Source organism: Ornithodoros turicata, unplaced genomic scaffold (assembly GCF_037126465.1).
Source record: "Ornithodoros turicata isolate Travis unplaced genomic scaffold, ASM3712646v1 Chromosome15, whole genome shotgun sequence".
Classification (NCBI taxonomy): Eukaryota; Metazoa; Arthropoda; class Arachnida; order Ixodida; family Argasidae; genus Ornithodoros; species Ornithodoros turicata.
The window spans coordinates 1071515-1083028 of NW_026999318.1; the positions used below are offsets into that span (position 1 = coordinate 1071515).

Genomic DNA, 11514 nt, shown 5'->3' on the forward strand with positions numbered 1-11514 from the left:
CTTACGAACGGGCCCTGTAGACTACTAATTTTTTCTTATCAGTCATTCCTGCTCATGTCTTCATGCTCCTACTCCTTCTACGTGTCCTTATTATGCTAAGCTTACTTTTCCTTGTTCATGTGTGGTTTTGTGTGTAACGTTTCGCAAGGTTTGGGTTGTTGTGCAGTTTGCTTTTGTAACGCGCACTACTCTCATTTTGTCGCCGTATTATGTTAATGTGCAGCAGTTTTCAATGAGTTGTGTATAATGTAAATATTGTTATTCATTCACGCATGTCATTCTTGTACGTAGCGCCATCAGCCGTAACAAATGTTGAACAAAAAGAAGAAAGGTCGCGTGGCCGAGCGGTGTAAGGCGCTGGTTTTAGGCACCAATCCAAAAGGGCGTGGGTTCGAATCCCACCGCTGCCATCAGTTTTTCCATAGGGCGCGCCATTCTCGTAGACTGACAGCGTTGAGACCAGGTAATTACATGCACATTACCTCATTGAGATTAATCCGTCTAAAGTGCATAATGATGCCCTGTGTACGAGGAGTTCGATTGGCGTTCTTCATTTAATACAGGGCTCGCGCAGGCATCAAAGGGTCGTGCGCTGCTGAAAAAGTTCTTCATTAAGTGCTAGGCCTTTGACGCTTTTGTGAGGTAGGTTCAGTGGATGCAAGGTAGCGTGACCGAGCGGTCCAAGGCGCTGGTTTTAGGCACCAGTCCGAAAGGGCGTGGGTTCGAGTCTCACCGTTGCCTTCAGTTTTTGAATAGGGCGCGCCATTCTTGTAGACTGACAGCGTTGAGACCAGGTAATTACATGCACACTACCTCCTTTAGATTAATCCGTCTAAAGTGCATAATGATGTCCTGTGTACGAGGAGTTCGATTCGCGTTCTTCATTTAATACAGGGCTCGCGCCAGGCATCGAAGGGTCGTGCACTGCTGAAAAAGTCCATCGTTAAGTCCTAGGCCTTTTACCTTTTTCCCTTTTGTGAGGTAGTTTCAGTGGTTGCAAGGTAGCGTGGCCGTTCATCTGGAGGAAGAAAGATCTTTCAATTTTTCAGCGAGCGACAGTATGCAACGTGTTTCTAGCCGCTAAACTGGTTTACCTTTTGCAAGTCTTGCAATGCCCACGCAAAGTAGTGCCGCCTGTCACAGGATTTTTGCCACCACAATCTGGTGCTCTACATTTGAGAGGATGCGTCGCGACTATCTTTTTCGAAAACTTCGTGATGGAGGCCTCGGCCTACAGCACCTCTTTGTAAAACAACTGGTCATGAGACTCTGGTTTATTCGTAAGGAGCTGCATGCAGTTCTCGAGGGAGTAAAACGCATTCTTACATATAATTACATCCCGGAGTTACACGTCACGTTCACAGAGGGAACGATGCGGTTAACAGGCTTTTTCAAGGAGGTCGTTGAGTGCATGCTGTTTTTGAAAGCCAGGTTTACCCTTGAATACCTCTTGTCTGTCAACAAGAAAACGCTGGCGGCCCACTTGATCGATGCATTGTTCCCTGTGCCTGTCTATCGAGATACTCCACCCACTTGGCCAGGCAGGGATGTTTTGGTTCGAGTCCAAAGGATGCCAATCAAACCAAACATGAAGACATTATTTTACAAACTTCATACGTCAACACTACCTGTCAGGCATGGCTCGCGCAGAAGGGCATATACGTGCCCTGGTCTGCAGACTGCAGATTCTGCAAAGTTCCTGAAACGCATGATCACCTTTTCTTAAATTGCACAGAAGCCCAGTTCTTCTGGGACGATCTCCAGTATAAAGTTTTCAAAACTCGACTTCGGCTTAACCCACACACCATACGGTTTCTCCCATTACACCCCAGGGAAACAGTCAGGTACGATATTGTCATGCTTATAGCCTTGTACTGTCTGTGGAAACTTCGTATGGCTGACAGGAACGAAGAACCGTTAATGCCTCCTATGAAATACTTTAAGATAGAAATATATCAACTTAAGCTGTGCCTTATGCGATGTTTAGAGCTGCCAGATTGGTTAGAAACATTGTCTGATGCCCTTACGTACTTGTAAAATCGTTATGTACAAATTCAAAAGGTATTCAAAAGCGTTTTGTAATGGCCCACGGCGTTGCAACCGTGTGACGTACCTGTACTTGTGTGTACTTGTGCGTTTTGTTAATAAAAGGTGAAAAAACTAGGTAGCGCGGCCGAGCGGTTTAAAGGTACTATGAAACGATTTTTTTCTTCGTTTCGTTCGAAAGAGGACATTTTTCTGAGTCTAGAACCGAAATTTTACCTTCGTCGCGCGAGCGGATTTCTCGGGAGCGAATTTAAACGGAGCGGCGAAGGGAGGACAGCTGGCGCCGCGCCGTGGCGAGCTGCCGAGCGGAGACACAGCGGGCAACTTGACGCGACCACGGCCGGCTCAGCAACACGTCATCGTGACGTGTTGCCGAGCACGAGGAATCCCGCCAGGAGCATGCGCCGTAGATCCTGCGTATGCGTTCATCGGGAGTGGAAATCTCCATGAAGGCAGCTTTCGCGCGATCGTCGCATCCTGTGGTTTTCGTCGACATGCCGAGACGATGTTGGATAGTTGGTTGCCCCAATTTACGTCAATATTCGCCTGGTATTCAGTGTTTCATGCTTATCAGTGACGAGACGAACAGCTTTTGACGCCACAAAGCAATCGGACCGCCGGAATGGAAAGACGATGCGGTGCCATCGACTAGCTGCTCGTGTTTGTAGCGGACATTTGCATGATCGAATTTACGAAGCGTACGCTGAACCTCTTCAACGTACCGGATAACGAACTTAGTGTCGTCTGAATCAAGGTGTAGCACCATCACAATACCTGTCCACACCTGGGAAAGAACATCGACCTAAACGGCGCAAAGGTGTGAGTATTTTTCGTTATTGGAGCTGACAAAGGTCTCTCAGTCCGTGTGGGTCAAGTACTGTCATAGATTTCAGGATTGTGTGAATGGGTTAATTCTCATCTGCGTGACTCTGAACCTTGCCGCCGCTCATGGCACAGAGAGAGTAAAAAAAAAGAAAGTAGATGTTACCGAATCTAGTCCCTAAACTCAGGTGGTGCACTGTTGATAAAAGTACACTTCGTTTAGCATGATCTTAGAAACCATATTTCAACAGAATATTTATGTGATATGTTGAACATACGTATCCGTTCTTTTCTCTTCGCTGACCTGTTTTCATGTTCACAGGTGACTTCCTCAGCGGAGCCTGAAACCACTTAGATGAGACAGCATGATCATTGTAACCCACTATTCAGAGGAGACAAATGCTGTGCACCCTCTTTCCAGATTCCTCTTTAATGCAGTGTCTTGTCTACCATTCGGGCTCTGTATATTGTTCACAAGTTTTCTTTTAACCTTTTTTTGTTATTTGATCTACAGTTTGCGTTATCATATGCACAAATGTGATATTGAGGGGGACATCTTCTTGTTTACACTTCTTATCTTATAATCATTGCTCAGTTAGATTACATCATTTGCATTCACCGGAACTGCAGTTGTGTACTGTGTTATTTTCTTTTCTCAAATCAGGGCGGCCCATGTGCATGGCAGCTGAAGTCTTTCACCAGGGTAACATGCCAGGACAACTCCAGCAAGTGCTCTGCAGGTCACCTCTAAATTAAAGGAACCTACCTTTGATACACTATGTCCTCATGAGATTTTGTTCCTGCTACACCTCTCCGCGCTATGTTTCACATTACCAAAAAATAACCCTACCAACCATTATCATACCAGTGGTGTACTGCTGTGTTCAACGAGCTCAACTTGCTCTGGGCATCCTGCAAGGCCGTGCAGCTACTTCAGCCCTTATTTGCTGGTAACACTGGTGCCAATACAGATGTTAGATGAGCTGTGTGACAGTGTAAAATAGAACATATCCTGTGTTCTATTAAAAATAAAAATTATGCATGTATAGCATATAATGTGTATGTGTAGGTGTTAGGTTTTAGTTATTGTACTATTTAAGCTAAATGTCGACATTTCAGCTGTTTGACCCTGATGCCAATACAGATTTCCGCCAGAAGACCAACAAGCAATTAACTTGAAATAGTACCAATTACTTGTCGTTTTTCTAATTGCAAAATACTGGGCACGCTACGTCAGTACTGGGGTTTTTTGCTTTTTTCCAGTTACACAACTGGTGACTTCAAGCTTACGTAACACAATAATAAAAGAGAGCAACAAAGCAGGCGAACTGGTGTCGTGAGATTGTGTCCTCGAGTCTTAGGGTTATGGATGTACTGCACAGTATTGGAAACCTGGTTGAACAATAAATTTGTTAAACGACAAACACTTATTAGAAGTCAATACGATGTCAGAATACTCTTACAGAATACGCCACAGCTGAGTTTTTGTAGGCATGGTGGTTGGCAACGCTAAATGTTCAGATTTACGACGTGTTCAACATTGAATACAGAATACGTGACGTGCTCATAAATAAATTCTTGCATGAAACATAATCTGCTACCTGTAGAACAATAAATGCGGAGTAAATCAAAATCGCCTAAAGGCGCGAAGCTCCTTTGAATAATAACTGTAATGATGTAAATGTAATGAGTTGAAACAAAGTAAAACAAAACATTAGACCATTAGGTCACCCAGTCTTTTACGATAATTCGTGCAAACAAATCGAGCAACAAAGGGGGCATCTTCCAAATATCACAGTCTCACTTCACAACGCACTTCCTTTGTTGTCAGATTGCTAACATGTAAACATAACTGCAACTGACGTAAATATAACTGCAACGCCAAGCAACCACCACACGCTTTCCGTTGGTGACGGCGGTACAACCAATACATGTTGCGGTGAATCGCTAGAGGCCCACGTAACTCGTCAGCAAAACTCTCAAAGCCACGGAGGTGCGTGAGTTCCTTGTTGTGAACGGCCGCAGATCAGACGACGAATACATTCGATGAACAAAGTACAGCTCACATGTCATACTTGCCAGTTCAACTGTAGCAAACGATTCACATGCAAAAAGCTGTTCATTATAGCGTGTTATCCGAACGCCTCCAACGTAATGCTTCAAATTCAACCCTCACACGCGACCAGAGACCTTGTGACCTTGTATGTGCGATTGGACGGCGGCAGTGGCGGCAGCCACAGCGCGAGCTCGCGGCATTACTTGCCATTGTGCAACACCGGTGACGTAACGGGGAACCGAAGTGCGGTCCGTACAGTTACACCATCGACAGGGCAATATGCGCGGGAGAGGAGGAACGCGGAAGAGACATTTCCAGCGCGCGCTCCTCGCAGAGTGGAGCGATTTCGTCCGGAAAAATTTGTGGCATATTAGTTTCTCTACGGGAAGAACAGTTTCCAGCGAAAAAAAGTATGGGGGTTCGGGAAATTTCATAGTCCCTTTAAGGCGCTGGTTTTAGGCACCGGTCCGAAAGGGCGTGGGCTCGAATCTCACCGCTGCCTTCAGTTTTTGCATAGGGCGCGCCATTCTCGTAGATTGACAGCGTTGAGACCAGGTAATTACATGCACATTACCTCCTTTAGATTAATCCGTCTAATGTGCATCATGATGCCCTGTGTACGAGGAGTTCGATTCACGTTCTTCATTTAATACAGGGCTCGCGCCAGGCATCGAAGGGTCGTGCACTGCTGAAAAAGTTCATTAAGTGCTAGGCCTTTGACGTTTTTGGCTTTTGTGAGTAGTTGCAAGGTAGCGTGGCCGAGCGGTCTAAGGCGTTGGTTTTAGGCACCGGTCAGAAAGGGCGTGTTGTCGAATCCCACCGCTGCCATCACTTTTGGAGCGCCATTCTCGTAGACTGAGAGCGTTGAGACCAGGTAATTACATGCACATTACCTCCTTTAGATTAATCCGTCTAAAGTGCATAAGGATGCCCTGTGCACGAGGAGTTCGATTGGTGTTCTACATTTTATACACGACTCGCGCACGCCATCGAAGAGTCGCGCACTGCTGAAAAACTTCATCATTAAAGGTACTGTAAAGCAGCAGGCATACAATTTTATACTGCTGGCTCATTTGACAACCTGGGTGCTCACTATACAAACGCCACAAATTTCGTTAAAATCCACCTCGTAGTTTTTTAGAAAATTCAGATTTAATGTTACGGGCAACCCTGTGTCTAAGACCCGACACGAATTCCGCAGTTCCCCCTTGTAGGGCGGCGAACATAAACATGCCAATAACAATGGGAGTGTACAGCGGCATCTGTGGACCGCTACCATCACCACGTCGGCTTGCCAGACGTGGTGCATTTTTGCGTGGGTGACTCTCATGGTGTTTCTGCTGACAGTTCGTTACTCATTTCCACGACGTACCAATGTTCTTGCATTTTGAGATAATATATGTCAGGAACTATCTCGTTTGAACAAACTTTTCAAAGAAAGTTCATGAAACCGGCTACTTAGCCGATGACTTAGTCGATACAAGGTTGGGGACATGTAACACTGTTGATCGACGAATAGGGATTGTTTCCCACCAGGCGTCGCCCCTCGTCTTTTCACCGCAATTTCAGTCGTGATTAAAAATATTTAGAGTTTTCTGTCGCACATAAAATTTGCAGTGTGGATTTCTTTCGGAATAAGCTTTCAAATGCCGCTACCAATATTAACAGCTTGCCAGCTGCTTTACAGTACCTTTAAGCCCTAGGCCTTTGACGTTTTTGCCTTTTGTGAGGTAATTTCAGTGGTTGCTAGGTAGCGTGCCCGAGCGGTCTAAGGCGCTGGTTTTAGGCACCTGTCCGAAAGGGCGTGATTTCGAATCCCACCGCTGCCATCAGTTTTTTCATAGGGCGCGCCATTCTCGTAGATTGACAGCGTTGAGACAAGGTAATTACATGCACATTACCTCCTTTAGATTAATCCGTCTAAAGTGCATAAGGATGCCCTGTACATGAGGAGTTCGATTGGCGTTCTACATTTTGTACACGGCTCGCGGAAGCCATCGAAGAGTCGTGCACTGCTGAAAAACTTCACATTTAAGTGCTAGGCCTTTGACGTTTTTGCCTTTTGTGAGGTAGTGTCAGTGGTTGCAAGGTAGCGTGGCCGAGCGGTCTAAAGCCTTGGTTTCAGGCATGAGTCCGAAAGGGCGTGGGTTCAAATCCCACCGCTGCCATCAGTTTTTTCATAGGGCGCGCCATTCTCGTAGATTGACAGCGTTGAGACAAGTTAATTACATGCACATTGCCTTCTTTAGATTAATCCGTCTAATGTCATCATGTTGCCCTGTGTACGAGGAGTTTGATTGGCGTTCTACATTTTGTACACGGCTCGCGCAAGCCATCGAAGAGTCGTGCACTGCTGAAAAACTTCATCATTAAGTGCTAAGCCTTTGACGTCTTTGCCTTTTGTGAGGTAGGTTCAGTGGTTGCAAGGGCATGGGGTGGGCATGTGGCGATGCTACAGTTGGATCTTTCGAAAACTTTCGATAGAGTTTGTCATACATACCTGTTCGCATTGCTGCGTCATGTCAACATGGGAGATAGGTTTGTAAATCGCATCCAGTTGTGCTACAAACTAGTTGCAACGAGCCTTGTGGTGAGTAGATTCATTGCCACCCCGATTGCGCTTGGAGCTTCGGTCCGGCAAGGTTGTCCTTTATCGCCTTTACTTTTCGATTTGTACTTAGAACCGTTGTGTAGACACGTAATCTGTCAGTATGACGTTCATGGCTTTCAGCTGGGTGGTGTTGAAGTTAAAGTTGTGACGTATGCAGATGACGTTGCGTTCTTGGTGAAAGATAAGAGAAGTGTCGAAAAAATAATGGAGCAGGTCGACTTGTTTTGTGCAGCTTCTGGAGCTCAAGTAAACAAAGAGAAGTCTTTAGGAGTATGGTGTGGGCTTTGGGGTTCAACTCCAGAAATATTTTGCAATATCAAGTGGCAGACGAGCAACCCGGACTACCTGGGGGTGCCATTACACGCAAGTAGAAACACAAACAGGATGTGGTCAGAAAGAATTGATAAGATGAAAAAGCATGCATTCACTTGGAGAGGCAAGGAACTGTCAATATTCCAGCGGGCTTCAGTTTGCAATGTGTTTTTGGTGGCGAAAATGGTATACATTTTGCAAGTACTTCAGTGTTCCCGTAAAATCGTACATGCATGCCAACGCGTGTTTGCCACCACGATATGGTGCTCAACATTTGAAAGAATGCGCCGAGAAAACCTTTTCAAGAAAATCAAGGATGGAGGTTTAGGTCTACAGCACTTGTTCGTAAAGCAGCTAATTATGAGACTCTGGTTTTATAGGCAGTCTGTGCACCCCCTATTAGACGCCGTGAAGAGAGCAGTAGCCTACAACTATATGCCTGATATATATGTTGGCTTCCACGAGCAAGGCTTGCAGTTGACAGGGTTTTATCAGGAGGTCGTGGACTGCGTCAACTTTCTAAAAGTCAGGTTTACCCCAGATTACCTCTTTTCGGTCTCAAAGAAAGTATAATAATAATAATAATTGGGTGTTTACGTCGCGAGACAACTGAGATCATGAGCGACGCCACAGCGGTCGGTCTGTGGATTGCTTTTGCCCACCTGAGGGTTCTTTAACGTGCGATGAAAGCTCATCACACGGCACCCCGTATTTAACGTCCCTCGCGGAAGACGGCGTGTCTAAGCAACTTGTACCCTGCCACCAAGTTGCTGGCGTCCTCGGCCGGGTTCGAACCCGCGATCTCGGGATCAGAAGGCGAACACGCTACCGACTGAGCCACCGAGGCCCTCAAAGAAAGTGTTGGCAGCCCATTTGATAGATACCTTGTTTCCCGTGCCAATTTACAGGCAAATTCCGTCTGAGTGGCCTGGAGCGGACGTTTTACACAGGGTCAAACGCATGCACATAAAGCCGAATATGAAAACATTCTTTTTCAAGCTTCATACATCAACGCTCTCTGTGAAAGCATGGTTGGAAGAGAAAGGCATATATGTTCCATGGTCTGCCAACTGCAGGTTTTGCAAAGTTCCTGAAACCGTTGACCACATCTTTCTTGATTGTACGGAAGCACAGTTTTTCTGGGACGACATACAGATTAAAGTACTGAATAAACGCCTCTCTCTGAACCCACATACAATCAGATTCCTACCTTTACATCCGAATGAAGATATACGCTACAATATTATCATGCTGATAGCTATGTATTGCTTGTGGAAGCTGCGTATGGCAGACAGAAATGAAGAGCCATTGGCGTCGCCCATGCAGTATTTTAAAGTAGAAATAACGCAGCTGAAGCTATGCTGCATGCAGCATTTGGAAGCACCACCGTGGTTAGAGCATCTGTGTGAATCGCTGTCCTCTATGTAAATTATGTATCCTCTCTGTGTGTGACGTGTTTAACCTGTGCGTTGTGTACCATATATTTTTTTCTATCCTGTGTGTATGTAAATTTTTACTCTCTGTATGTGACCTGTGTAACCTGTGTGTTGTGTACAATGTATTTTTTTGTATCCTGTGTATTTGGATGCTACGGTGTGCATCATTCATTCATCATACATCACTCATTAACACTGTACAGTCATAGCTTATTTTAATGTTTGTAAATAAACGTGAGTACCTGGTGGAAAAAAAAAAAAGGTAGCGTGGCCGAGCGGTCTAAGGCGCTGGTTTTAGGCACCAGTCCGAAAGGGCGTGGGTTCGAATCCCACCGCTGCCATCAGCTTTTGCATAGGGCGCGCCATTCTCGTAGATTGACAGCGTTGAGTCCAGGTAGTTACATGCACATTACCTCCTTTAGATTAATCCGTCTAATGTGCATCATGATGCCCTGTGTACGAGGAGTTTGATTGGCGTTCTACATTTTGTACACGGCTCGCGCAAGCCATCGAAGAGTCGTGCACTGCTGAAAAACTTCATCATTAAGTGCTAAGATTTTGACGTTTTTGCCTTTTGTGAGGTAGGTTCAGTGGTTGCAAGGTAGCGTGGCCGAGCGGTCTAAGGCGCTGGTTTTAGGCACCAGTCCGAAAGGGCGTGGGTTCGAATCCCACCGCTGCCATCAGCTTTTGCATAGGGCGCGCCATTCTCGTAGATTGACAGCGTTGAGTCCAGGAAGTTACATGCACATTACCTCCTTTAGATTAATCCGTCTAATGTGCATCATGATGCCCTGTGTACGAGGAGTTTGATTGGCGTTCTACATTTTGTACACGGCTCGCGCAAGCCATCGAAGAGTCGTGCACTGCTGAAAAACTTCATCATTAAGTGCTAAGCCTTTGACGTTTTTGCCTTTTGTGAGGTAGGGTCAGTGGTTGCAAGGTAGCGTGGCCGAGCGGTCTAAGGCGCTGGTTTTAGGCACCAGTCCGAAAGGGCGTGGGTTCGAATCCCACCGCTGCCATGGGCTTTTGCATAGGGCGCGTCATTCTCGTAGATTGACAGCGTTGAATCCAGGTAGTTACATGCACATTACCTCCTTTAGATTAATCCGTCTAATGTGCATCATGATGCCCTGTGTACGAGGAGTTCGATTCGCGTTCTTCATTTAATACAGGGCTCGCGCCAGGCATCGAAGGGTCGTGCACTGCTGAAAAACTTCATTAACTGCTACGCCTTTGACGTTTTTGCCTTTTGTGAGGTAGTTACGGAAGTTACGGAGTTATATAACGTAGGCCATTTCGGGCACGTGTTGGAAGGCTTAGTAAAGAAGGAAGACGTATCAAACTTCCGGGTTTATCAGTACAGGTCCCGACAAAAGTTTACGGAACACGCGAACGGTGTATTTTCTCCTCGGTACGACACCCTAGCGGCAAGCGGAAGCTGGCGAAATCAGGCCAGTTCACTGCCTCAGAGGGGTGGACGACTGTGCTCTTAGCGACACACAGCGGTAGTTTCGGTATGACTACTGTTGTATGTGCCCTCAAAGTGAGTTGTATTTTACTGTTGTGCTCGCCCATAACACGTGATTCACCGATTGTTGAGACAGGGAGCTCGCCGCTATCATCGTGACAACAAGGATGAATCATAGTGGCAACACTTTACGGTGTATTGCTTTTATTGGAAAGCCATGATATATGTAGACAAGAGAAAGAAAGATATCTGGTAAACAGTTGCTTTATTATGGACGACGCGTGACGAGCTGATAAACAATGGACGCTGACATTGATAATTGATTGATTGAAAAACAACTGACGTGAGTCACGAGTTGTTGACGAGCACTACAGTAAAGTCCAACTCACTTCGTGGGCACATACAACAGTAATCATACCGAAACTACCACTGTGTGTCGCTAAGAGCGCAGTCGTCCACCCCTCTGAGGCAGTGAACTGGCCTGATTTCGCCAGCTTCCGCTTGCCGCTAGGGTGTCGTACCGAGGAGAAAATACACCGCTCGCGTGTTCCGTAAACTTTTGTCGGGACCTGTATAATCATGTTGGGCTATCAGCTACCAAAGTGCAATAGCAAAGGAAAATTTTCTAGCTATGAAGGAGTTAGAGGTCAAAGGACAAAGATGCATGGTTATTGATCCAAACCGCAAAGAAATAGAAATGAAGATTCACTGGATCCCAGGAAATGTGTCTGACGAAGCGCTTGAGAAGGCGTTAGAAAAGTAT

The 11514-nt window shown here is 45.9% G+C and overlaps 4 non-coding genes across 4 annotated transcripts; all 4 read left to right on the forward strand.

Annotated features, from left to right (window-relative positions):
- The first annotated feature begins 330 nt into the window (after window positions 1-330).
- Window positions 331-410, forward strand: Trnal-uag (transfer RNA leucine (anticodon UAG)). Its single transcript has one exon. It is a non-coding gene; the product is annotated as a tRNA-Leu (tRNA).
- Window positions 411-9544: 9134 nt separating this feature from the next.
- On the forward strand, window positions 9545-9624 carry Trnal-uag (transfer RNA leucine (anticodon UAG)). The gene has a single exon. It is a non-coding gene; the product is annotated as a tRNA-Leu (tRNA).
- Window positions 9625-9883: 259 nt separating this feature from the next.
- Window positions 9884-9963, forward strand: Trnal-uag (transfer RNA leucine (anticodon UAG)). Its single transcript has one exon. It is a non-coding gene; the product is annotated as a tRNA-Leu (tRNA).
- A 259-nt stretch (window positions 9964-10222) lies between these two features.
- Window positions 10223-10302, forward strand: Trnal-uag (transfer RNA leucine (anticodon UAG)). Its single transcript has one exon. It is a non-coding gene; the product is annotated as a tRNA-Leu (tRNA).
- Window positions 10303-11514: the final 1212 nt, after the last annotated feature.